Source organism: Prinia subflava, chromosome 2 (genome assembly GCF_021018805.1).
Source record: "Prinia subflava isolate CZ2003 ecotype Zambia chromosome 2, Cam_Psub_1.2, whole genome shotgun sequence".
NCBI lineage: Eukaryota > Metazoa > Chordata > Aves > Passeriformes > Cisticolidae > Prinia > Prinia subflava.
The window spans coordinates 35525737-35552522 of record NC_086248.1 but is presented as its reverse complement, the minus strand read 5'-3'; the positions used below and the strand labels follow the sequence as shown (position 1 = coordinate 35552522).

Sequence of the window (26786 nt, the reverse complement as noted above, 5' to 3'; positions counted from 1 at the left end):
GTTGCTGAGGAGTAGCTTTAAGACACCTGTGTGGACAAACAGACAGATAATGTGAGCGCCTCACTGCTTCCAGGTGCCAGGGTGGAAAACCTTTCAGTGATTCTTAGGTACTGTGATTTCCAGTCCACAGCTGGTAGAGCAGAAACGGTTTCTTCTTGGCAGAAAGATAAAGCTCTTGAGCTGTTGGGATTTTAATGAATTGATTATTCATACCAGACCTCTTACTTCCGGCAAGACTGAGAAGCTCCAAGTGAGCAGTCCTTTCCCCTCCCTTTCACTCTGCCTAAGGACTGTTTTTAATAGTGGTGAGGGGGAAAGAGGTTATCCCAATACTTGTTCTGGAAAAGCACAAGCTATGTGTCTCTTTTACAGCTGGGTAAAAGCTCCTTACTAAATTGGAATTCACTTAAATATATTCCTATATAGCAGGAGTCTCTTGCAGTGGAGGGAAGGGCAACAATGAAGATTGGCATGAAAAAAGATTGATTTGAAGGTGATGCCAGGAAACTTGTAAACTCACTTGGTGGTGAAATAAAACTAACAGTTAATCAGGTGTCTGTTATAACAGGTGTCTGGAGGATTTCAGCATTTAAGGGCTTTCCCTGTTGCTCTGCAGTTTCCCATGTCTCTGACATATGTTAACCCAGCACCTGGCCTGCTGTCTGTTTGGAGTAAGATGCCATCTCATTATCTGCACATGTGTAAGCAGTAAATCTAACAGTTCCTGCTCTTCCAAACCATTCTGGGTCTGGGGGTATGAGAAAAACCACTATTCTTTTGGTTGACAGAAGCAAAAGGCCAGGAAATTTGCTTTGGGAGAAGACTTCACCTCAGTGCTGATTTCTTGAGAATCTGGGGTTTATAGATTTTATAATTTGTTTTTTAAATAATATGTAATTCTCCATAATTTTGATGGTCTAAAAGCATAAGAAACATCTTTCAGGTCAAATCCATCATCCTTCTAGCCCAAGCACTCGGTTTCTGAATCTGGCAGTATCAGATGCTGTTTATGGGATTACAAGACTCTGGCCATTTCTTGCAGTTGGTTTCCCTTGTGCCACTCCCACAGTATCAGAGACTCACTCCCACATGTGCCAATATCTGCACTGGTTTACTGGGGGATGCTAGGGGTTACATCTCTGCCTTGTTCTTTTTGTATTTACCCATGCCTTTATTTTGTATTAATTTATCCACTCTGGTTTGAACCTGCTGATATATGCTTTCATGGCTGTTAAAATAAGTTAGAGAAGTATAAAAAATACTTATTCTATTTTAAACTAATTTCCTAGATACTCCTTTAATTATTTCACACTACTCAACTGTTCCTGTTCTTAGCACTGTCCTCTCTATCACAAAGACCCCAGCATTTTTAGGGTTTTCCTTGAAAGGCAGCTGCTCGATCCACTTGGTTGGTTTTCTCCATACCTGCTTTAACTCTATTTCACCCTTCCTGAGACGCAGAGAGCAGACCCTGACCTGTACTCCAGTGTGGTAATACCAAAGTTACATGTAGCAGCAAAATGATGCTGTCTGTCTTGTTCTGATACCCTTTTTCATGATACTGTTTTAGCTTCTATTGCTGCCCAGAGACTTGTAAGACCAGAGACTTGTAGGTAATGACTCTTAAGATCTCTTTTTCTGACATGCCACTTCCAGTTCTGCTTTCAGCACCATCTGTGGTTTGGCTTATTTTCCCCTAAATACATTAACTTATATGCTCCAAAGTTTATCTGACACCTGTTTGACCATTGTCACAATCCAGCCAACCAACGTGGGCCAAGATTGTGATGGTTTGTTTTTGATCTCAAAGCGCAAAAGACACACAAGGGAGACCTCAAATTAATCATAACAGCAATGCACTTTATTGAGTGCCAACAACATCAGTATGTGATAGATGGAGAGGAAAAAAGAAACAAAGGATAGACAGAAAAAGGAAAGGGGGGAATAGCTACCAATGTAGAGATGACATCCTCGTGGTCACTGCCAATAGATCTGTCTTCTTCCATTGGGGAGATCTCAGAATTGGTAAAGTTGTGGTGCTTTTTAGAGTCTTTTTCAAAGCGACAGGCAGTCTGCCAAGAGGTGGGGAGAAACCTGGGGTCCATTGAGGGAACAGGTACAGGTACAATCGGTACAGCAAAGGTACAGGACAGACCAGTCTGGCAGGGAGCACGGTCAATCCACCGTGAAGTCCCATTGTTTCGCATGTACCAGCTCTTGGTCACGCCCGCGGGTGGAACCTGGCACACATCCCACCTCAGTCCAGGCCAGAACTCCTGTGTTGGGGGGAGTCTTTCAGTCTCTGTCCTTACGGCGGTCGTGAGGCAGATGAAAACTTCGGACCGTCACTTACAACCATTTTGGTTTGTCTGGTCTTTCTGGGGTTCTTCACTATCAGCGTAAGTGTTGGCTGCCTGAACAAGGGTTTAGCACAATCTGTGAATTTGGAAATGTCACAGATGATTTCTTTCTCTAGTTTCTGATTGTTATGCTGAATAAAACTGATTCTTGAAAGTAAAAGGTTCAACTTAGCCTTACCCTTTGTTTCCTATCTTTAGCTAGCTTTTGCTTTGTAAAAGAAACTTTTTCTCCAACCTTGTAGCAACTTAAGCATCTCTAAAAACACTCTGTAGACATTATTTTGGCATGTTCCCATTTTCTGCAGTATTATAATAGTAAACCACCCCAAGTCTTAGTATCCAGTTCAAGTTGTCTCAAGCTGCTGCTTGATAGAGATTGAACAATCCCCTGGTGATTAGTAAGACTGCCTTTACCTTCCTGCAGGGCTTGGAGTCAGGCCTCCTGACAGCAGAGTCAGTTTTCATTTCTTGAAAATTTTGTTAGGGTATTTTCTCTTGGAGCAAGTCTAGCTATAGTTTGGCTCAGAGACAGCAAGGTTTGAACTTCCTACACCTCTGCATGGAGACAGCCTGGAGAACAGTCAGTTCAGAAATGAAACCACCACTCCAATCACAACTCCTGTCCCTATTTCTCCTACTTCCAGAAATTACTATAGTAAGTCACTCCTAGCCTGTATGGACATGGTAACTTCTACCAGGCAGTCACAGCGAAGGGAATCAGTGTTCAAAGAGGAAAAACCAACATGCTCTATTTCTCTGTTTATTTGTTGGGGTTTTTTTTTTAATTTCCATTTTAGTCCCCATCATTATTTTCTGCCCACCTTCTTCATAGTGATACTCCAGTGAGTGCAAAGGCCCATCAGGTGTCATCCTCAGCAGACAGGGAGAGAGAATGTTATTCCTTATTCCCCCTCCTTAACACAAGTGTACACTTATTAATTTCAGTAAAGTAAGGCCAGATGAAAGTATGAAGAGGGAATGACTTTTCTTTCCCCTGCAGGTTTTTGAGTTAGCTTGATTTGGAGTAACTATGTTTTTACATGTGTTTGTCATTTCACTTCTTTTAAGTCTTTATACTAAGTGGTTCATAATGTTTCTTTCATGTAAATATACTCCCAGAGGAGGATACAACAGCAAAGCCGTTCTGAAAAGTCACAAAATAAATAAAAGGGCAAAACACTGAGCCACATATTATTGGAAGATGTAAAAGTACTCAGTTGCCTGAGAACCTGGGATAAACAGCTCCAGCTGATGGGGCCTCCAAGCACAGAGCTGGAGGTGAAAGTCAGAAAGAGCTCTAAGTTAATGTTTAAAAGAGATGGGTAATTGCATAGCCATTAGTAATATTTACAGCCATAAATGCAAAGATAATGGGAAGCACAAACAAATCCGTTGCTCAAGACATTGGCCCTGTAGGCATTAGAAGAAATTTTTTTATTGCTTTTTGGTCAGATCAAATACTTGTTTGTGATAGGTTTTAATATTTTTTTTCCTTAGGCATGAGGCATTAACCATTGCTGGGGCAATGTTACTGGGTTTCACAATGCAACTGTATTCCTAATAAGGATCTCTTCTAGTTTCTCAGCATTACTGAATATTTTCTGTCCCAAGCAGAAGAGAAAACATAATTTTTCTCTAGACCTGTGGTTTAACAGTGGAGAGACTGAAAACCAGCAGAGTGTTCAGAATAATAAACATGGAGACAGCATGACACTATTTACTACAACATCTTGCCTTTCTGTGCTCTTCATTTTCTCCATCCTTGGGCAGCATCAGCCCAGGGACTTTTTGCTGGTGCCATGGATGCAATAGATTTCTGTGAAATGCATGGGAAGAGAAAGCTTCTGAGAATAGGAATGAGTCCAGTGGTTATGCTCTGGACCCATCCAGCAGCTGTGTTGCAGATCACCTCAAGAGGGAATTGAGTTCCTGGCTGTTGGCCTGGGTATAAGGGCTCTACAGGCATTAGATGATGACCACAGAACAACAGATCTCAGTGGCTGATGTGATTCTGGGTGTCCATATACCTGTGAGAGGTGGTGTAGGTAATGAGGAAGATTTGTTCGTTTTTAGCTGCTCAGCATGGGGAAAAGATAATGCTGGGATTCTTACATGAGGAATGTGTTAGATAGAACACAATGCCTTTGTTATGTACATAATCTCTGCTGAGAAATTCTTATGTATTTGAACTGTGCTTTGTAGTTTCTAAAACCCAATCCACAGTCAGTGTTAGAGTTAAAATACTTAGAGTTAAAACTCTGCCCTTGATGTTCCCTGTTTCTTCTGTTTTACATTACACTGTACTACTAAGTGTCAAAAACATGGTTACTGTTTTCTTCCACAGGAAGAAAAAAAGTTGTTCTGCTTCTGTTATTTTAAAACCTCGTTTCAATGGACTGGGTAGAAAATCTTGTGCATGGTCGATAGTAGTTTAAGAGTGATAACCACTCCACCCGCTTCCACCTCTTCAGGTAAGATAAAATAGACCTTACAGAAGGAGGGTTTGGACAAGGTCTGTATCTGATAAGAGTCTTCTGAGCAGACTGCTATGAAAGAGGACCAGAAGATTGCTCCCTGGGAGCCTCTCCCTGCCCTCAAGCCCTGGTTTGAACAACAGTGCCCAGGCTGGGAGAACAAAGTTGTACAGGCACGGCTGTTGCAACTCCTCTGTTTTCTTTTTAGGCCGCATAAGCTACATTGGAGAGATAATTACACGTTATCACATCAGACCCAGGGACCCATGTGAACCTCTCCAGACAACCAGCAGCAAAGTACTCCCAAAAGCTGTCCGTAGCTGGGTGCTAAGAATCCACCAGGACTGTGAGGACTGTACCCCACATGCTGCTAGGGATCTTCTCTGAACAAAGGACACATCTCTAGGGACATGAATATTTATATATAACATATAATATACAAATCTATAACATCATATAAATTTATATGTTTACTAAATACTATATAAAATATTTTTATATAGTGTATATATATATATATTTTTTTATGAGATACTTGACTACTACAGACACATTTACTGCAATAGGAAGTTTAAGCCACATCAACTTCTTTTTTTGCTGTGAAGCGCCCTTTATAATAGCTGAAGAAGATCATATTTTAACTTGGGTATTCTCAGACCCCCCCTCTTTTTACCTGCAGGCATCTGTCCCCTGAGTTAAATCCTCACCAGAAGGATACATATCCTGTTGCCATCATACCCCAAATGGAACCTAACTGCAGCAAAGAGTCCCGAGCACATCACCACAAACACCAAGATCAGCACTCCAAGCAGCACAGCTTGAGAAACACGAACACCTTTGGGCAAGCGAGGCCTGAACACCACCACCAGCCACACTCAGCAAGTGGCAGCAACACTGCTTTCCCAAGGCAGACTTAAAAAAATCAAAGAGAGAACTAAAATTCATAGCTAGACTTCATAGCAAAAAACTACAGACTTGGCAGCAACACTGGCTGCCCAGAATATCACAGCTTTTCCTGACGGGTTTTTTATTGCTCGTACTCCGTCTTTACACAGCAGAGGCCGTGGCTCTGTCATGTCTCCTCTTCCAAACTTTCCTTTGTACCACAGAGGTGCGAACTCTCTACTCCTTTAAAGCTGTTAACTGGTGAAACTCAGCAAGTACTGCCTGCCTGAAGCGTGCTGCGTTCTCTCAGACCTGCGGAGGTGCCCGTGTGCTCCAGCCCTCACCCTTCTCTCCGGGCGCACTCGCTGGTGTGGAAGAGCTGCTGCCTCTGCAAACTCGACCCTACCAGCACTCCCAGACTCTTACAGCTACACCCCCACAAATACTGCTGCTGCTGTAGGGGGCTGTTCTATCTGTGAGAAGTGTCAGTCTGTCTTTATTCCTAATGAGGAGCTGGAAGTGCAGGGCGGCTCAGGTGGGAAGGGGCCCCAGGGGGTCTCCAGCCCAGCCTCCTCTCCGCCGCTCGGCTGTGAGATGGGGTGGATTTAATGATACTGCCTGCCGGTAGGATGGGGCTGAGCTTTAAAGAAGGAATACAAAGGCAGAAATGCTTTAAAGAGCTTTTTGTGTGTGCAGGTGTTGCACGACCGAGGCATTGTGTCTGTGTGGACCCCTGGTCAAATTAATACATTCCACTTTTTCTCTCCCTCGTGGGTCCATATTGGGTAGGAAAACCACAAGACACATCGAATTGTTTCCTGCCAACCTGTATTAATGCTGATGTAGACTGAGATGCCGAGATATGACTGTTGGCTTTTCCTAATTGGAATGCTGCTTTCAGATCTCCTGTCCCACATCCTACATGCATATTCAGTTTCGTCTCAGAGGAAAGCTCCTTTCTCCTCTGAAACTGTTTTTTTTTTTTTATCTTTCCAGATTTATTTCCTAGGAACCTTGAAAGCATGAATACATTACAGAAACATTACCAAGAATCCAAAGGCTTTGGACGCTTTGTGCTTTAATTTTCTTTTGCTGCAGTTCCCAATGTGAGTATTTATGGCCCTTGAATGCCATCCAGTGGTGGAAAAGCAGGGCATCTCCCAGCCTGCTGAGAAACCGCCTCCAGATACGGCAAGTTCACACGGAAAATTATTTTTACATTAACAGCTTATCATTCTCATGCCCTATTTGTAGTGAGATCAGAAACTATAAAAATATATTTTATATGGCAGGGCACATCGACAGAAAAGCCATCTGGCGTTTCACAGTTCTTTAAAATGTGAGACAGAAATAGACTGTATTTATAATTTGAATTATAATTGGCTTTAAAGCTCAAGCTTCAAACAACTGCAAGGGCTGACTTTTTCATCTTCATCATGATTTTTAAGGCAGGATTTTCTCTTGGGATTTGCTTGCTCAAGAGAGCTAAAGTGTGAGCTGCCATGGAGGGAGACAGCTTTGTTAACTATTTCCACGCAGGGCTTTGGAACAGCTGGGTGTTTTGGAAACTTAACATGCAGAGATTGCAAGATATGCCTTGTTGAGAGTACATTGTTACTCAAGTGATAGCACTTTCTACCTTTCCTATGGTGTGGATTCAGTAGGTATTTGATTCTATGCAATTACAAAAACACAGACTGCAGATAACAAAGACTGGATCCATCAACAAAGCCAATTCAGTCTGTCAAATAAACACCAGCTTTGTTTGGAAGTCAGAAATGTATTTTGAAGGTTTTTTTAATTAAAAGACCTGAAACAACAAACATATAGGATAAGTGCAGTTCTTCAAATAGTTGTCATGGCTCAATCCTTAAACCACAATTTAAAGTCACATTTCACTGTTTTCTCTCCTCACACAGTTTCTGCTTTTTCCCACCGCTGCCATTTAATGATGGCAATATAGAATGAACAAAGAGGAAATGGCTGGAAAAACAGAAGAAAAAGGTTTCAAAAAGCCACTCTAAAGTAACAAGAAAACCCCACCAAATCCTCATTTGCTTACTTCTGACATAGAAGAGCATCTTCTTTTTTCTGTCTCTGCAAAACTGAATTTTCGTTCCTTTAGGATTCAATACATTGGAGGTTTTTTATTATTATTATTTTCAACACTCTCTGCCCAGTCACTTCTGATTTTCAGTAAGATTATTGCCCAGATTTCTTGTGCTTCAGTGGGATTCTCCGTTTGCACCCTGAGTTGTGACCAGTTATGGTGCCTGTTGCTAAACCACCAACTCAACAGTGAAGGTCAACCCTTGTTCTGAAGGCTCCACATGTACCTTCTGAGGCTTCTACGTGTACCTTCCTCACAGATTGCCTTGCAAGGATTTGGGGTGCAGAGTTTAACGGATATTCATGGTCTTCCACTTAATAATTCTCTTCTCCCTGGCTGCTGTTGGACAGTACCAGAGCAGATTCCAGCTGCTTGGACATCCATACTGATGGCCTGTTGGGATACCCAGGATACTGTGTCCATTTATTCCATGTAGCATGAATCCCAGGTGTGGTTCAAGAGAGAACACTTGGACTGTTCCAGTATGGTTCCTGTTTTGGAGGGAAAGTTTGGAGACAGACAGAGAACTCCTGAGCTCGCCCTAGGAGCTGGAAGCAAGGACTAGTGGTGTTAGTTGGCTAGGTGTCTGTACCTTTTATGCACAGGTCCTGAGCTTCTAGAATATAGTACTCAAATATCTCCTGGATCGCAAACACTGCTTATAGTTACACTTGGCATTGGCCTTAATGGCTGCTCAGTCCTTAGCTGTTGTAATGAGGCACAAAATAAATTTTCATTTCATCCTGAGGGTTTAAAACAATTTGCATATTTGTGAGGATTGCTATGGGTTGGGGACTATGGCATCAGAAATGCCTCTGAATTCCCTAGATAAAAATTTCAGGAAAACTATTGCAGCAACAGTGGCTTACATTTTGGGATTCACACCCCAAGTATACCTGTCACTGAACACTAATCCCAGGAAAGAGGTATCACCCAGCTCTGTTGGTGTTACTTTTCTTCACTCTTTGCTCTGACAGACATATTCCCAATGCCTTTTGCATTAGGATTTTCCATACATGTCTCTTGATGACGCAAATTGCATCTCTCTTTTATCTGCCACATCTCTCAAAGAACAAAGTGCTCTTAGAAACAAGGATTCATAGCAGTTCTCCAAGTGCTGAAAAATAAGCACAGATCAAACCTCAAAATTTAAGAATGTAGTGTAAAAGTAATTAAATTATTCACAGCAATAGTTTGTAAGTTTATTTGCTTGCTAGTTTTATAGCCCTTAGTGGTACCATACTTTTAAGCTTCCCTGCCTTCCTCGTACCCTTGCATCCAAGTGGAGAGAGACAAGCATAGACTGTCAGGGCTGCCTGTAGTCCTTCCACCATCTCCCTTGGCTCCTCACTTCAGGCTGTCCAGGGGGTTCGGTATCTCACTCCAGTTTTGGGGTTAGCCACTGATTCCAAGCAGAAGGGTAAAGGGAGGTGATTCAGGAAGCAGGGAGGGAATGTGACTGCTACACTGAGTTAATCCTGACACAGGTACCATGTGGGTGGTGTTTGTTCCTGCCTGGACAGTGCCCTGCAGTCACGGCCATGTGTCCTGCTGGTGCTCAAGATGGTGGCAATACCAGCAGGCAGCACAGATCTCCAGTCCTAGCAGTTGGTGCCAAACATCAGTTTTTCTGTCAGTCCTACACAATCAGAGGCTGTGGTTTTCATGTCTGAAGAAGCTGATAGATACACTGTGCAGCCATATTGAGACCCATGCTTTCTACTGCCTCACAGGTGTGTTTTCTGCTTTCAGCTGGGCTTCAGCCTGGAGCCTCTCCTCGGATTTCTGACTCTAGGTAGGGTTGTGCTGCTTGAAGTGTTCCTCTCTGTTTGCATGTAGTACAGTTAAAGTCTTTTTTCCAGCAGCACAATGTTGGATGGATGTTGGATGGAGATAATTTCTTCACAAGACATCACGATTTTCACCAGGACCGATCCTTTCAGTTCTGTCCTAGTCTGGTTTCTGTCATGGGGTGCAAATATTCCTGTTGACAGTCTGTGTCTGTCTGCTGGGTCCTCTCTACTTTGCATATCCTGTGTCTGCCAGCAGGTGCCATCAAAACTAATCACATGTCAGAAGCTACATAGAATCATAGAATATCCTGATTTGGAAGGGACCCACAAAAATCATCAAAGGCTGGCTCCTGTCCCAGCACACGACCACCCCAAAGAGTTACACCATGTACCTCAGAACATTCTCCAAACGTTTCTTGAACTCTGTCAGGCTTGGTGCTGTGACCACTTCCCTGAGGATCTTTTTCTAGTGCCCAACCACCCTCTGAGTGATGAATCTTTTCCTAATACCCAGCTCTCACAGAGCTTCAGGCCATTCCCTCAAGTCCTTGTCACTGGTCACCAGAGAGAGAGGAGATCAGTACCTGCCCCTCCTCTTCCCCTCATGAGGAAGTATATATTTGTGGGGGATGGACAGTTCTGATTATTTTGCACTTTCTCTCCTTTTCTCCACATCAAAGTCAGAAAGGGGAAGAAGTGATCAAGGATAGACTAAAAATGATTGAAAGAATGGGTAAAGAACACGTGAGTTTGATGTCGGGTTGAAAACATCTTACTGAACAAGTATGGAAAGAATTAGCCAAAGCCACCTCTGTGTAATTAACAGCTATCTCAGATAAGAAGGGCTGGTCACTGTGGTACCAGTTAGTCCTGGACCTGCTGGATGCCTGGACTGCCACCCATCTGCTAGCTGAGCAGGGAGTCACTTGTGCTCTCCTTTCCTAGTCTGTGCCTCACAGGGATATTTGAGAATGCCACCTGAGGATAAGTGGTTATTTTATGTGCAGGGCTTATGTGCTTCACCAAGAAGCAACTTTTTCATGCATATATGTGAGGCATATGAAAAACAATTGGCTGTAAATCCTGGAGCTCAGATGTATGCATCAGAGACTTCTCTTGCTGCTAAAGGTAATTTTTTTCTGATAAACACATCCTTTCTTAAGTTGTGTGCTTCCCACAATACTTATCTCCAGGAATAAGAGCTGTTGAAGAGTGCTCTGATAGTTAAGTGTAGGCTGTGTGGGGCATTTCAAACTTGTAAGTACCTCTTGTAATAGGCACCCATCTGCAGAGGAATAATAAGAAAGCATGCAATTCTGATCTGTTTACTGAATGTAGGCTGGTTTCTTGTCTTCTATTCCCATTGACTCGAGGTGAAGTTGATGATCTTTCACTTGCAATTCATGGGCCTCAAGCTCCCCATGCACTGAGATCCACAGAAAAACAGGCATCTGAAGACAATGTAATTGTCTGTACAGTGAGGCTTTGATGCTGACCTTGACCTTTCCATTGTCAGGTGTGAGATAGTAGTATTTACTTCAAACACTGCTCCTTGTTTGAATTTTGCTAGAAACTGTATGAAGTCCAGTGACTTTGGCCCTGATGAAGGAAACCCTTTCTCTTCACTAGGAATGGAATTTTTTAATCGCCTCTATAAGCAGTACAGAGAGACATGTCCCTGTGCAGGGAGTCATTCGTGCCCTTGTGTTGTGAGCAAGATTACACGAGTAGCTCAGGTGCCTCTTTTCTGGGTGGCCAAAACTAGGTGAAATAAATCCCACCTGAGTGTTAGCTAACTGGTGGGATGACCCTGGAGGTGGTGCCATCATTACATATCATGATGGTAGAGCAGCATCTGTCCTGCTGAGTAGCTCTGAACTTGCTAGCCTGGCCTGTGCAAAGGCACTGCCTGGGGCCTGAGGCAGAGAGAGGGACAATGAAGAAGGTGAGGTTGCTGATGGTGCCTCAAGGAGAAGGCTGATGGTCAGGAGATGGTGGTTACTGAGAATCTCAGGAGGCAGACCCAGGATGAGGGTGCAGGTAGGAAGTGACAGTGAAGACTGCTGTTAAATACCTTCTTTTGCAGTGCATGTTTTCCTCCAGTGAACAGCAAGTATCTGTCTCCAGCCAACTTTTCTGACTTGCTTTCCATATATTTTTGTGCAGCCAAAGTTTACCCAGCAATTATTAATATTAAGCAAATTTGAAGTTTGCTGTCAGCAAACACTCTCAGCAGAGACTGGAGTATTAGTGCCTCCTTCTGTGGCTGAGCTGAGAAGAAAGGGTCTCAGGAGGTCTGTGGAGCACATACAGCAGAGCAGCAGTTTGCACAGTGGAAGCTTTTAAAATGCATGACATTTTGGGAGAAGTTTTTCAGATTGTAATGTCCAAATATCTCCAATCTGCTTATGGGCAAGACATAACCAGAATACAAAGGAAGATTTGTCAGATGGTAAGGGTTCAGAGGCTGTTGCAAAGAATAGGGTGGGGTTTTTATCTCTTTGTTGTGGTAGATGGGATGAAAAGCAACATGAGCCAATTGCAGCAAATAAAGAGATTCAGGTTAGATAGTGAATAAAGCTTTCTGTTGCTGAAGGAAATGAAGCAGGGAAATTGGCTGTCTGAGGTAGATGAGGTATCTCCATCACTGGAGAGCTCTGAGAACAGATTGAACAAATATTTGTCTGAAGTGACATAGCTGTAGGTGACCCTGCCTTGAGGCTAGGGAATGGATGAGGCCCTTCCAGCCTTATGATCTTCTCCTTCTGAGATGGATTATCTAATTCAGATGAGTCTGTTGGAATAAACACCACAACAATGTGTTTGTCAGACTGTTGGACCACTGTGAGTACAAATAGTCAGCCCAACAGACATGAGTTTACTGCTTCACATTTAATTGAAGTTTATTTCCTAGAATGGAGCAAGGGATGGAGAAATCTATTTAGGAAGCCTATTCTAAAAAGTGTGAGTGTAACACTTGCTGCTTCTAATATTGCATACTGGCTCATACAGCACTAGAATTTTTAAAGAACTGAGCAGAAGATGGGAGGGTTGGTTATTTTTCAAGTGTGAGTTACTCTATTCAGGACCTGAGTGGTGTACAACAGACTTGTGTGAATTGCAGCATCTTCCTGATACTGCTGGTGCACGATGCCTCTTCCCTGCATGCTACTTGTGCTTCCCTTGCTGTGTTCCCTTCTCTCACTAGATTTTTGAACAGAACCTAGGGTGACATGATGTATTTTTACAGAAGCCACCTGGACCAAAGCTGTGTTCAGGGTGGTTAGCTGGCTGAGCAAGTACCACTCCCAGTATCCAGTCAGCTTCCACCCCCTCAGCATCTGCTCCCCACAGTTTCCCATGGTGCGTGTGCTGCAGTTTGGTCACAGTGATCTAGGCAGCCTCCTCAGTTCTCTGTGGTTTTGTAGTTAGTGCCAGCTGGCCTTTGGCCACCAAAATCTGTGCTTGACAGCATCAGCTGGGAAGTGACAACAAGGCTGGTCTCCCAGGGAAAACGATGGTTGCTGGGATGACAGAAGTGCTGGTAAAATCGGCGTCATCATCACTACACCCTAGGTGTCAGTATAGGTACACGTGTTGGAGGAAGAGCAGGGTTCCAGAGTATGCCAGCACCACATCCTGTGAGAGATTTTTTGAGTGAATTTGGCAGTGAATGGTGAGGCCTCAGTCTAAAGAAATTGTGATTGCAATAACCACTGCTTCACTTGGAGGGATGTCCAGTCCCAAGAGCTCCAAAACAGTCAGACACATTGCTGACATGGGGGAGTGGTGATCCTGGGCTGGGACAGGGGCAGCGAGCTGCAGAGGCAGCAGATGACAGCATGACTTGCAGGCTTCTGTGGTAAGGGTGCTGATGGTTAGCACCTGCCTGGGGCAGGGGGGATGGGTTACTGGTGTGAGCTTTCAGAAGGAAGCAGTTTCCTGTATCTATATGGGGACTGGGGCTGGGCATTGGTGAGCTGCCACTACAAGGCTGCTGGCTACTCTGCTCTGAGCCCAGGACCATGAAGATCCACATCCTCAGGTGAGTGGCCTGGCACTCTTCTGAATCAGGAGTACAGGATAGTCCCAACAGGGCACTTGTGTTGTCTGTACTGGCCAAGACATAGTAGATTTACAATTGATGGCAACAGCTCTCGTCAATGGGCCGTACTTCTGGTGTGTGAAAGACTGGCTGGTGTTGATGCTGGGGCTCCAGCTCTTAAAATAGCCCTGCAGTGCAAATAACAGAATTGTGGCAAGCCCCCTGTGCCTGGGATATGCAAGGATCACCTGCTGCTTTTCTCTCCCTTTTTGAGCAGGTGGGGAGGCCAACACAGCAAGACCAGGAGTCTGTGGGTAGGCACAAGCTTCTGACTGGAGATGAGACAAGGAACTTACTGGAGTGTTAAAACACCTGTGGAGATGCTTCTGTGACTGGTATTACCCTGTCTGTGATAGTGCATGATCACATCATGCATTCATGACCACATCAGTGTTGATGTAGTCCTGAAGACCTGACAGGACCAGATGAAACTGTGGACCTGGAGACAAATCCTCAAACCATACTGCTCCCCAAAGCACTGGGACTTCTCTCTTGTGCAGCTGAGGAAACTGGGCTGCCCTGGAGGGCAGCAGGCTGGAGCTCACACATGGATTTATTTCTACTGTCAAGCCAAGGAGCTTGCACCATATTTTCATTTCCTGCCTCTGCCTATAGGCCAAAAGATAATTAACAAATATTTCAACAACACAGATACACTATCAGATAAAAAAACGCTGTCAATAAAAACTGTGTTAACACAGCCCCATGTGTATCACATGACCTTGTGAGCAGAGAAGCTGTACTGTCTTACCTCTCAACAATTACTTTTAAGCCTCTCTTTTTGTGTGTGTATGCAGAAACTTATTCTTATCTCCAAATTTTGGAATTAGGTGACCTGAAAGACTGGCCTTGTTTGCCTCCCTTTTCTCCAGCACATTCATACATTCATTACAAAAAGGTGGCTATTTTTTTCATCTGAACATATTTTTTCACCTTTATTTCCCTGGATAGCCTTGCTGTTTCCAGAACCCTGTTGATTTACACAACAAACTTGAAAATGTGCAGTAAAAATTCTTTTATGTGATTCAAAGACAGACCAAAGCAGGTGCTTAGTTGGAAAGAGAATTCTCTTCCCCTAAGAAACGGACTTTTCACAGAGAGTGTGGGATATTTTTAAAAGACTGTTTTTAAAAGGTCAAAGTAGAAAACTCATTCTTGCATGACCGTGTTTCAATGCTCAAGTGCAGTTGCCTGCAGGAGTCCAAGCTCCCTTTGGAGATATTGAAAATCTAGGGCTTACCTCCACTGTCCACAGCTAGGCATCTACTGATACCTGAGGTGCCCTAAAATATCCTGCTGTTGTTTGCAGGTCTGTGGGGCCTGTGTCATGCCTGGGTGCAGCTGTATCTTCCAGGATGAAGTGAATCACAGCCCCTGGTTCCGAAGGCTGTGTTGGACAAATCCCTCTTGGAGGTAAAGGGAGCAGGCAAACCCAGCACACCTATAGGTATTTCTATACATCTAAATTTTGTGTTTTCATAAGCAGCCATATCCTGTCCCATCTGTCTCCATTCCAGACAGTCTCTGGTATCTCTCTGGTGCTCCCAATCTCAGTCTCATGAAGCTGGGGTTATGATGCAGCCGTGATGATTTGGTATTTCAATACATTTTGTATGCTGGCAAAGAGTAACTGAGCTTTCTTCTTTTTAGGCAGAAGGGTAAGTGAAATGATCATAACTTTCTTTTTTTTGTCTTTAGAAAACAAAGCATTCATGATTTGGACACCAAAAAGCTTTGAATCCCAAGAAAGCCAACTACTACATTTCCTGAGCTAGCAAGAAAATGAGCTTCTTGTAAGGCAAAATGTAGCAATTACGTTGGCAGGAATTCGAAAGATAAGTGGCAAAGCTACTTTAGCGCCAAAGAGAGGTCTTACATCTATGGAAGTATTTGATTTTTGCTTTTAATTAATGTAGCTTCTTAAGATGCTTACTTGTCAATCAAGTCACCTTACATATAATTGTAGATAGGTTAAAAAGGTCATGAAATGGTGGGTTACAAAGAAGAATGGAAAGACTTATGTGAAGAACTGTGTGACTAGCAGACCTGATGAGCTGTGGAAACAACTTGTATTTTAAGTTGGTTGAAAGCCAGAAAGCTACCACTGGAAAGTATTCAGTGTAAAGTAACAGGGAACAATAGAGCATGGAGTCAGTTCATCAACCTAAGTGAAAGCCTGTAGGAAAGATTCATCTCCGGAACACCCCTGGCTGTTTCCTTCTATTTTGCTCAAAATTCCCTTTAAAAATAATGATTTTCATGATCTGTTTGATTATTAGGCTTGTGCATGTTCATTTTTGATAACACTTTGGCAAGTTACATATCTAACAAATGATGTTTGAAGCCTGTTTGTGAAGTACACCCTCCTAATAAACAGAACTTACTGGTTAACTTAATAAACAGTAACTTTCCTTTTTCAGACAAAACTCCCCTCGGGGTACTGTAGCTCTGACACAGACACTTGTCCTCACTACAGAGCAGGCTGGGTGTTTAGGAGTATTTCTGAGGATGACTGGCTTATGGCCATCCTGAGAAATGGAATTTCAGTGTGAGTGCCAGGCATGAAGCTGCTGCCTTCCCACTGCCTGTCCCAGCTCAGAGAGGTGACGTCCATGACCCCAATGTGCACAGGGGCTGTGCTTTTGAACCCAGGGGTTGTGCCTGGTGGGGTTGATTGCTGGCTGCCTCTTCAAATCAAACTCTTCAGTGATGCTCCTAAAAATATGTGATCTCAGTTGCAATGGGGAAAACAAAGTCAAACTCAGTACAGGTAAAAGTGTTTTTTCTTTAGCTTATAGCACGTGAGACACCCAGATGCACAGACTCTACCCAACTTCCTTGGGATCCACAGCCCCATGGCAAAGTCCATTGCAGCTGGATGAATATGGAACAGTCTTTGGCAGGAGGTTCACTTCCATACCTTTGTTTTCCCTGCAGCGTGTTATCTCCACCCTGCAACCACACTCATGTGCAGAGGAAGGCAATGCTCAGCAGCTGTGAATTAAACCCAGACTCGAGCTGTGTCATTGCTCAGCCAGAGCATCCCTGGTGAGTGGTGTGGGGGTGGCAGTGCTGTGCTGGTCTGGCCCCTGGCAGCCGAGTGCCAGGGCTGGGGCTGGGCAGCCCTCCCTGCCTGCTGCACTAAGGCTCTGGCGGGCCGTGACATTGCCTCTGCCTCCGGCTGCTGGCCTGCCAGGGAGCCAAGGCTGTTTACTAGGAAAGCACGCCTTTTAGCTCGGCTGACAGCAGCCTGTGGGCTTCATGCTGGTGATGGCAGTTCTGTCCCTCGTGGTGCACTTATATATGCGAAGGCGTAATACATTTCACTTGTCACTTCTTCAGTTTGTTTGGCGTTTTCCCCTGTCATTATGATGACAGAAGAGTTGATCCCAGAGTGCCACCAAGTGCAGAGTGCCTTGCAGAGATACAAAATTGTTGAGACATACAATGTGGGCATGTAAGGAGCATATCAGAGGGCACATCAGCCCTCATCCGAGGTATGCCCTACCTCTGCTGCTGTTTAACATCCTGCTTCTCGTGTTTGTTGTGGCTTTTGGTTAAAGTTTGAGGAATGCACATTTGAATCTCTGTGCTGGTGCCAAAGTCAAACTGACCCACTGGATTGAAGATAATGGTTTACAGTAAAATATTAATCCAACAGTATAATGGGGGAATGTCTGGAAGAGGGACAAAATAGACAGGACCAAGAAAAAGCCACTTATCTAAGGTAATCAACCTCCAGACATTACTGGTTATTGTAACCCCAAACTGTATATTATAAGGCAAGTTTTCAATAAGCCTTCAAAAACAGCTCTGAATTTTGCACACCAAAACTCATTCAAAGATAGTTGAGGACAGTATTAGACCTAACACTGACTTTTTTGACTTTGGATCTAGTTTCCAAAATTTTATGGGTGTACAACATATAAAACATAAACATGATGAAGAGATCACCACACTCCAGAACTTCTCAGTACTTTGTTCTCTCAAAAGCATTATCCTTTAGAAGATACCTTACAAGCTGTTCCTTTATTATAATAAAAGGAAATAACTGTAATCTCCGAAGAGAGTGCAGCTGGCCCAGAGGACCTCCACACTTTGTGTGTTGGTAGTCATTACCATTGACTTGGGATGTCAGTGTCAGGCTGTTGTCTCAAATGTTTCCTGATGCAAGGCACCAATTCACACACCAAGGTGAGGTATTTCCATTTTTCATTCTAGTTTTAGCAAGGTAGGGAGCTGGGTGGTTAACCCTCAAAAGGTTGGTTCACTGGGCATCAAAACTTTACACTGTTATGTTTTAATAACAAAGGCATCAGCATTCATTGGTTAGAGATTACATAATTTTTTAAAAAAATTGGTACTCAAATTCCTATTTGCTGTTTAAATCTCTTGTGTCTCATGTTAATTAGCCTGCCTGTGCAGCTTTCCCCTCCATTTGAGTCTGGGGTCTGTTTAAAGTAGGTGGTCAATGAGTCAGTGATTGCAATCTCTCACTGCCAGAATTACCTTTCCCCCATTTAATGCTCAGTTCTGCTGACTTCACTCCCCGTGGCTCCCAGACAGACAGCCCATTCATCTTGGGATTGTCTTCTCTGTTCCTTAAAACAAAAGATTAGCCAAGCATACAATGTTCACAATGCACTTGTTTAATCACAACTCTCCCACTTTATCTACTTTAAAAAAAATTGCAAAGTTTGATTCAAACCTTGAGGGGTTTGATATTAAGACTGTCAGACTTATGTGTCAATGTCAGACTGTGCTGACTCTATCAGAATCCATCAATAATGACTGATTTTGAAAAGAGAGAGAGGAAAAGGAATAGACTTAGATGTGGAAGGAGGCAAGAGGATGTCAATCAGCCAGGAGAGTCATTGGGAGCTGCTCAGTTCTCTCTGTGCCCCTTGTGCTTTTACATGCCTGACTGCTGCTGAGTGCCAAGGCTGCCCTTGGTGGTTGCCACGTGGCACATTTAAGGCCAAACTAAGCTATCAGTTTAGGGGATCAAAACTGCCTTATTCCATACTTGTGCCCATTCTGAGAGTAGAAACCAGCAAAGCCACAAGTTTGTGGTTGCTCTTGGGCTGCAGTGGCAGTAGCTTGTTGTTCCCCAGCCTGGGGCAAAAAACAAAAAAAGGCATTTGGTGTCCTCCATTGCATTTCCTCAGCTGTTCAAGCTGGACACTGAACTGAGAATTTGCTATCACCTCAACAGGCTCCTAAAGACTGGTAAGGTCTCGGCAGTGGTTGCTTTTGAGAACCTTGGTGGCTGCTGTGAGAGGTGTCAGGAACCCAGCTGTGGAGCTTGGGCATTAATGCTGTCACTGGATGTGGGTTTTATCAGCCCTTCCCTCGGTTTTGCCCACACAACCTTTCAGTTGTCTCAGTGCCAAGCAGTGGCTGTCTTTGTGTGCCTTGGCTGTCTTTGTTTTGGTCCCAGTAACACTGTTGGCACCTGTCAGCCAGAACAGTCACTGCAGTGTCTGTAGGTGAGGCAGGGCTTGTTTCCAGCCAGGACCTCTGGATGTGGAGGACAGCAATGCTTCCTTTTACAGGAGGGTTGAATCTCCTGCTTGGGACTGTTTTGATCTGTAGGCTTCCAGAACTTTTGAGTCTGCTTTAGGGAACGAGGAGGTTTAGAAACTGTGCCTTGTGTCTGACTTCTTCACCCTGTGAGTTGCTCTGGTGTTGCCCCAGGGGTGTGTGCCTGCTGCCATACAAGAAGGGTTTGGCAGGGGAAAGCAGCCCAGCTGAGCAAGGGGAAGGCATCCCTGTAACGTGTGCTGTGTCCTTTCTGCATTAACCAAGGCACTGTTGGTCAGGATGCTGCAGCCCAAGCTTTTACAAGGCAGACACACAAACACAACCCCACGGAGGGACGATGCTCAGCCCTGGCTTTGTGTGCCTTGCTGTAACATGATAGAAAGGCTCCATGGATGTGGCAGCGTGTGCTTGCTCCTGGCAGGCCTGCTCTCCTGGGAGGCCCTGCTGCAGGTCTGAATGGAGCTGCTGGTGTGGAGCACATTTCATGTGCTGGACCATGAGAGTTGCAGGGAGAGGGACAGCAACTGCTTTGGGGACTGTGCCTTGCTGAGAGGTGCCTGGGGTGTGGTGATTGTGCAGGTGGCTTATTTGCAGTCTGTCACTGTCCAGATGCCTGTCCTGTTCTGTCACCTGCCTGCTGGTTTGATGACACTGGGGGACACAACTCCAGCCAAGTGCTAAGTGCACAGCACAGGAGGAAGTGTGGGTCAGTCCTTCACAGTGCTCCCTTTTATTTGGTCAGAGGTGTCCTGAGTCCTCTGGGTGCAGGTGGAAACCATGGTTTGAGTAGGGGAAGACTGGACTCTGAGGAAGGCAGGGAAAAGTGGTGACACTGTGTCCTCAGTGTACAGTCTCTGCCCCAGCTCTAAGTCCCCTTCCTGCCTGTGGGATCTGCATGCATGGTGGGAAAGGGTACAGCCTCCTACCAATCCTAATTAATCTACAGATAACCTGCTCCTCAGCAAGTGGTGAAACTGCTGTACTGAAAAATTAAATGATTTTGATCTGTGACTTGTGTGTATATGCAACCAGCAGACCAAGATAACCATGCTTAATTTCGCAGTCCTAGATTAACTTCTGTGAATCTAATTGGATTAATTTTTTTCTTTCTGCCAGCTTCAAAATGACCATCCAGTCATAATACAGAAATGTTCTGAAATAGGAAAAATGAGAGAGAGAGTATTTTCTTGTTATTCTGAATTTAAAAAGTGATTAATTTAATTTCTCATATGCAGGCTTTGCAATAAACAAATGAGGAATTGCACTGGAATATGTATAAGAAAAAGGAAAACTCTAGCTGATAGACTTTATTTTAGTGATCAATTCAATTTAAAACCCTCAAGTGAGAGGTGTTACCCTCATTTTTTATTTATTGGAGAATAAGCTTGTTGAGGCTTAACCCAGCAATCTAGCAGCTTGGCAGGCTGTCCCTCCTGTAAAGGACTGACAATATTTCTAGTGGCATAACAAAGGTGAAAGTCATTTGTATGGAACTTTCTATTCCCTTGGAAAGGTCATTGTAGAAAGGAGAGAAACAGTTTTTTATTGTAAAATCCACTGGAGGGTCACTCTGCTCGTTGCAAGTTGTTCAGGCATGCACATGTGATTTTATGTTTTGTTTCTTAATGCTCTTTTAAAATTAATAACCAGAAGTAATTTCAAATTGTGCACAAAACAATTTACAAAGGAAGAGGAATTGTCTCCCCTCTTCCCAAAATTTATGTTTTGTTTCTAGACTGACAAAATATGTGTCTTTTAAGAAGTGTAGCTGCAAGGACACAGTGCTTTATGCCTCACCTCTTAGCAATGCATGCCATTTGCAGTCATGCAGTGTACAAAATGAATATGGGAGATACAGTACGTTAGAAGATTTGAGTACCCCAGTGACAAGAGATCTTTCACCAGGTAGAAACAAGGCTCAGAACTTGTCATGCAGGAAATTAACCCACAAAAACTTCAGAAAGCTGCTCTATATGCTAATGTGCTTTAAGTAGGATGTGGAAGCAACTGGAAGATCGAATTATAAGGGGGAGTGGGAGGAATGGGGTGGGCATTTCCAGCACCACTTATTTCATCTGGAAACCACGCTAGCTGTGGCTTTAGTTTATATTGATAGAAGCCCCATGGGTGAGGAGAAAAGAGGGGGAATTATTGAAAAGGTATCTTTAAAAATTGTGACACGTGGAAAGAAACCATGGTTTAATACCAGCATCTTTCACTTAGAAGAGTCTTGGTTAGAAATATGATCTGTAGTAAAACTGCAGTGAAGCCGAAGTAGGGGCTGTGCAGAACAGTGCCATGGAACAGAGCCTGGAAATTCAGGAAATCAGGTTCAGGACCTGATTTCCTAGAACAAAGAGTAGATGTTTAGGTGATGTTTATCAACACAGCACAACGTGGTCTTGCTTCTTGCTACAGGTTACTAGATGCCGCTGTGGTGCTGAGGAAGGCTGCCGAGGAAAAGGAGGAGAGAGAGATGAACAGGAGGGAAAATTAATGAACAGGATTCACAGACCAAGATACAGTGAAATGAGGAGGAAAGAAAAGTGATTAAGAAGGTAAAAAGTTGCAATGAGCCTCTCTCCCTTAGGTCTTTGAGATGTTCATATAATTTTCAAATCATGTTTTTTTTCCCCGCAGCTCATTCATGGTTACATCTACTCACAGCAGCAACATCAAAAATTTATATTTAAGCACTGATTCATAGAAGCATAGAAATTAGCTGAGTAGGAAGGAGTAATTTAATCATACAATATCATCTATAGGTGATCACCTGCATGAGATTAATAAAGAAGTAAAGATACCCTGGCAGTGTAGAGGAGGAAGGGAACAATGTTTGCAAATGTACATAGAGTAAAATAGAGAATGCTGAAGATTAATTTTACAGTAGATGAACCTGGAATTTATCCAAAGTCAGATAATTTTAAAAAAATCAAATTTCTGGCCCCAAGTGAAAAGCAGATAGCAATTTGAAAAAGTGATTCTATATTGCATAGGACTCTTATGAAATGCTACTTGAACAATAAAAGATATCACAAGATTTACCATGTCTACTTAAGCAATAAAGCAATTTGAGATAACTCTTCATAGAAATCATTTGGGTGTGTAAAAGAAGAAGATAAACCAGCTTGTCTCTTATTGATATTTGCAATGGTTAAACAATACCCAGGCACAAGGACTATCTTTGCACCTAAGCTGTAAGCTTGTATTTTCCCTCAACACTCTAATGCTCTTTACTTTTTGATAACTGGAATTCAAAACAGAGGAGTGGAAATAGAGTCTTTAGAAAAGACTCCTTTATTCTTTTAATATCTTGTCTTGGATAAACCAAATTTTTTTAAGTTAGTGTTTTGGTTTTGGGGTGGATTTTTGTTGGCAGGGGAAGGAACAGTTTTTTTTGTTCCGTCCTTGCACATGCAAATGACAAAGAAATAAGAAGTGCGTACTGTGGAAAATTGGACAGCTCAGGTGCATGGTAGTGAAGTCTGAATAGTGACAGCCTTTCACATAAAGTTGGTGAGGCAAGGGCTTTGTTTTAAACCTTCTGGGAAGTTCAATCCCATCACCTTTCTCCATACAGGGAGATCAACAAAAATAACCTGATATTCTAAACAGCTCGGTATATAATTTTGGTAAGGAACCCACAACTTTAAAGTACTGTGCATGAGCCAAATCCAAGTGGCTCAAGGCATATGCAGCTCTTAATGTGTTTTTGCTGTGTCTGTGTGTGCTGTGCACTACACAGAGATAGCTCACCTCAGAAGAGGCTGTGGTCTGTGTGGGAAAGGTGGAGAAAAAAAGATAGGCAATGCACACGCAGACTAATTCCTTCACTGCTGACCATGACTGCTTTTCTTCCAGGAGTTTTACCATATCAGAAGTGGTTCTGAGAAGGAAAAAACCCATCAGCTGCAAGGAACAGGAGAGATGTGGAAAGATCATCGAGGTGATAAGGACAAAGCTTGCAGAGAAGAGAGTTGTGGTTGCCTGTGGCACAGGCAGAAGAGCAGAAACTGAGTGAAACCTGAGTAATCTGTGCAGGGACAGGTCCCTCAAAGCAAAGATACAGGTCCATAAAATGATAATAGGATGGTCAATTTTAATGTGGAAGAAAGGGAATGAAAGGATAGAATACAGAAGAAAAGCAACAAGATAAAAAAATAGGTAAAATAGCATTTGAAGATTCTTTCTTTTGGGGAGGACAACTTGTTGATTTGTGCAGTCTTCAGCGATATATGAACTCACTCTGAAGCTGGCTGCTTACAGAAAGCAAAAACCTTCTAGATATGGCCTGGATCCATGTAAGACAGTAAAATCCTGCAGACTTGAACAGCCACAATCATGGGCATTCTGGTAAATGCTGAGAAGGGGAGAGAACAGAGGCTTGCTCTAGTACGACCAGAATAAATTTAGGGATTAGAGACAGTCAGAAACCCAAAGGCAGGATAGGTAGGGAGTTAGGGCTGTAAAGCAGGACAACTTTGCAAGGGCATCGTTAGACAAAATAATTCTTTGAGGTTGCAGGATGTTTTAGAGAGGCTAAGGAAGATGGAGGTAATCTGTAGGTTTTGAATACATCACTAAGAGCTTGTTGGGCAGACCTTGTATTGCAGAACTTGGTGTGGGTGGGCCTGATCCAGGAAAGGTGTGAATAGGGAGTTGCCATGGACAGGTCAAGAAATGTCTCCAAACCCATTCAGAAAGCAGCAAAAACTTAACATAGAAAAAAAAATGATGTTGTCAAACAGTGGTATCAGACTAGCAAAAGATTTTTATTTTTATGAGAAGATTGGTAATTTCAAGTTGAGTTGTTTTAAGTAGCCAATCCTTTATATTGTTCCTGGCTTGGATTCTGAGCATGTGGAAAACATACATCTTCATCAGTCTAGTGGCATTTGTTGGAAAACATTCTCTCTGTTTAGCTAATGACTTAATTAGAAAATCAGTAGTCAGCTGGCAGTGAATGGTGAGTCTTTATTTAACAGGAAAGCACGGAAATTAGCCATCCATCTGTTTTTTCCTGTTAATTACTTCTAAATATTAAAATTGAATACAGCCTTCAACCTGATTGGTGGTTTGAGTGGTAATAGCGGTGTTCACATACTAAAAGGAAGCCATTAGTAAAGATGATGCAGCTCCTGTATTTTGCAGCTTCCATCCATGTTTCTGGAGCACTGCTACCTGTCTGTGACAGGTACGTCACAGGCTGTGGAGGTCACAGCATTTCTAGCCCTTCAGCCACATTTATGACTTCAAGTGACCATCGCTCTTGGCAACAGAGTTAACTGAGCTGCTGTTTTTCCATGAGAAACATGGATACAGCATGTCAGAGCAGTGTTGAGCTGTGAGACTGGTCCCACTTTGAGGTTTGTTTGTAGGGGGCTTGGACTAGTTGGCCTCCAGAGATCCCATCTGACCTAAATTACTCTGTGTGCCATGTGCCCTTAGGAGCAGCAGTCAGAGCTGGAAGCATCTCTCATTTTGTTGGTTTTCCCCTCTGAAACACCTTTCACCAGCACTGTCACTCCCACCCCTTCCCTTCTCCTAGAAAAGCCCCCTGTGCAACCCACCCCACAGATGAGCCAGAGCCCCAGGGACAGCCCCAAAGAACCTGGTTGAGGGTGCAACTTCTGCCTCAGCTGAGTTCCTTGGGTTGGCTCACACAGCCTGCTGGGGTAGCCTTGGACACTTACTCTTCCCTTTCTGGTCATCACAGCAGCTGGGCACCCTTGTGTGGACCAAAATCTACTTGCTTCCAGCCATAACTGCTTGTGTGTCCTGTTTTCTCTGCCACAGTCAACCTCTTTCAGAAATCGTGCCAAGTCCTTGTTCTTTAATAATAAGTTCTATTGCACTTTCTGAAAGAAAAAAAAATATTCTGCAGCACTTCTTACAAATATTGCATTTTTATTTTCATTTCTAGGGGTTGGGGTATTTTTAGTGTGTGGTGTGTAGTTTTGTTTTGGTTTTGTTTTTGTTTTCTTGATAGCTTATGTACTCTGGGGAGCTGCTTTGGAAGTTTTATTGATAGGCAGGGTCAGGGCCTGCTTCCCTGATTTCAATCAACAATTTCTACCTCCAACAAGCAGCAAAAAGGAAAAACCATAACAGATCTTTGTGCTTCCCCACTAGAAGAAATTTTCAGTGGCTGAGATAATTTTCCTCTCTTTTCAGGTATTAATGTTTGCTAGTAGGGAACCCAAAGGCATCTGGAGGAGGCAACTGCAACAGCAGCTTCAGAAGGACAGCTGGAGATAAACCTCCCCAACTCAGGCAGGGAGTCCTGAAAGAAGAATCCCACTCCATGTGGGCAAGCAGCAGGTCATGCTTTTGTCACCTTCAGACTTGGTTTATGCTCAGCTTGTGGCACTGCATCATTCCAGCCAAATGCTTTCCCTCACCAATAGGGATGTCATTCCTCAGTTCCATTTGCAGTTTATTACTCACATATTACTTACACTTCCTTGAGTCTTGATAAGAAAAATTATTGTCATCTGGTAAATTTTCAAAATATTTCTAAGAGATGGCTTCCAGTGCTGTTACAACACTTTTGTTACCTCTAGTATTTGTTTTGATGGATTTGGAGCTGCCATACTGTAGTTTTCACTGTTCCTGCATGTCAGGTTGACAAATGTGGTATTTCCTCTGTTGTGTATTGGTGTAATTCAAAAAGAATTTGTCCAGAAAAATGGACAGGGAAGAAAATTAGGGTGCAAGGCGAGTAATAAATATTTAAATGGTGCCTAGGAGTTGATAACGGAAAATAGCAAATTCTCAGCTTTGATTTTGTCCCTTCCCAGACTGATTTCCATAACATTTGAATCAGAAAATTTTAACTTCTATATGCACAAAAGACAGGATACAAAGGACTCTTTGTCTCTCAGGACAGGGGAATTAGGTCTGTGAAGGACTCCCAGAGCAAGAAATCCTACCAGAGCTCCTGACCATAGGTTAAGTGGGCAAGATTGCCATTACAAATTGTGAGATGACCACAAGGCATATGTTCAGACTGCTATTTAAAATAAATTATTTTACTGTTTTTTTCCCTGATATGCAGAAATAATTAGGTTTTAGCTGATGTTTTAAAATTTTTGTATATTGCTGAGCTGCTGAGAAGATGTCCAGTTGTCTAAGCTGGTGGGGGTAAGATCCATAGACCCTTGGAGTTGTGCACCACAGGATTCAGGTGAAGTGTGGCACAAGTGAATAATACCAGCCCAGAACTGACTAAGGCACAAGGCCTGAAGAAATAGGGTTAGAGGTATTGAAAGTGTGACCACTCAGATGTACAGTTAGTTTCACAAGTATAACACTTGCTAGCTGCATCCTCTCAATTGCCAAACGATCTGCACAGGTGTCTGCCCAACACCTTGAATGTAAATATGGAATCTTACACACAGAGAGCCACTTAAACGATTTCTTTGGGTTATGAAATGGGATCCTTTCTAGACGCAATGAACTGAAGTTTGCTTTCTGTTTTGGGAATGTATTTCTGAAGAAAGGAATAGTTTATTC

The 26786-nt window shown here is 43.2% G+C and overlaps 1 long non-coding RNA gene across 7 annotated transcripts; it reads left to right on the top strand.

The window, feature by feature from the left end:
* Positions 1–1853: 1853 nt before the first annotated feature.
* LOC134546645 (uncharacterized) lies at positions 1854–26725 on the top strand. Of its 7 annotated transcripts, none has more exons than XR_010079224.1 (7): positions 1854–2399; positions 4705–4831; positions 6716–6825; positions 7639–16775; positions 21690–21829; positions 23133–23435; positions 25446–26725. It is a non-coding gene; the product is annotated as an uncharacterized LOC134546645 (long non-coding RNA). The 7 variants fall into 7 exon arrangements; XR_010079227.1 differs by having other exon boundaries at positions 6716–15140; positions 15426–16775; XR_010079225.1 differs by having other exon boundaries at positions 6716–15140; positions 15245–16775.
* The last annotated feature ends 61 nt before the right edge of the window (positions 26726–26786 follow it).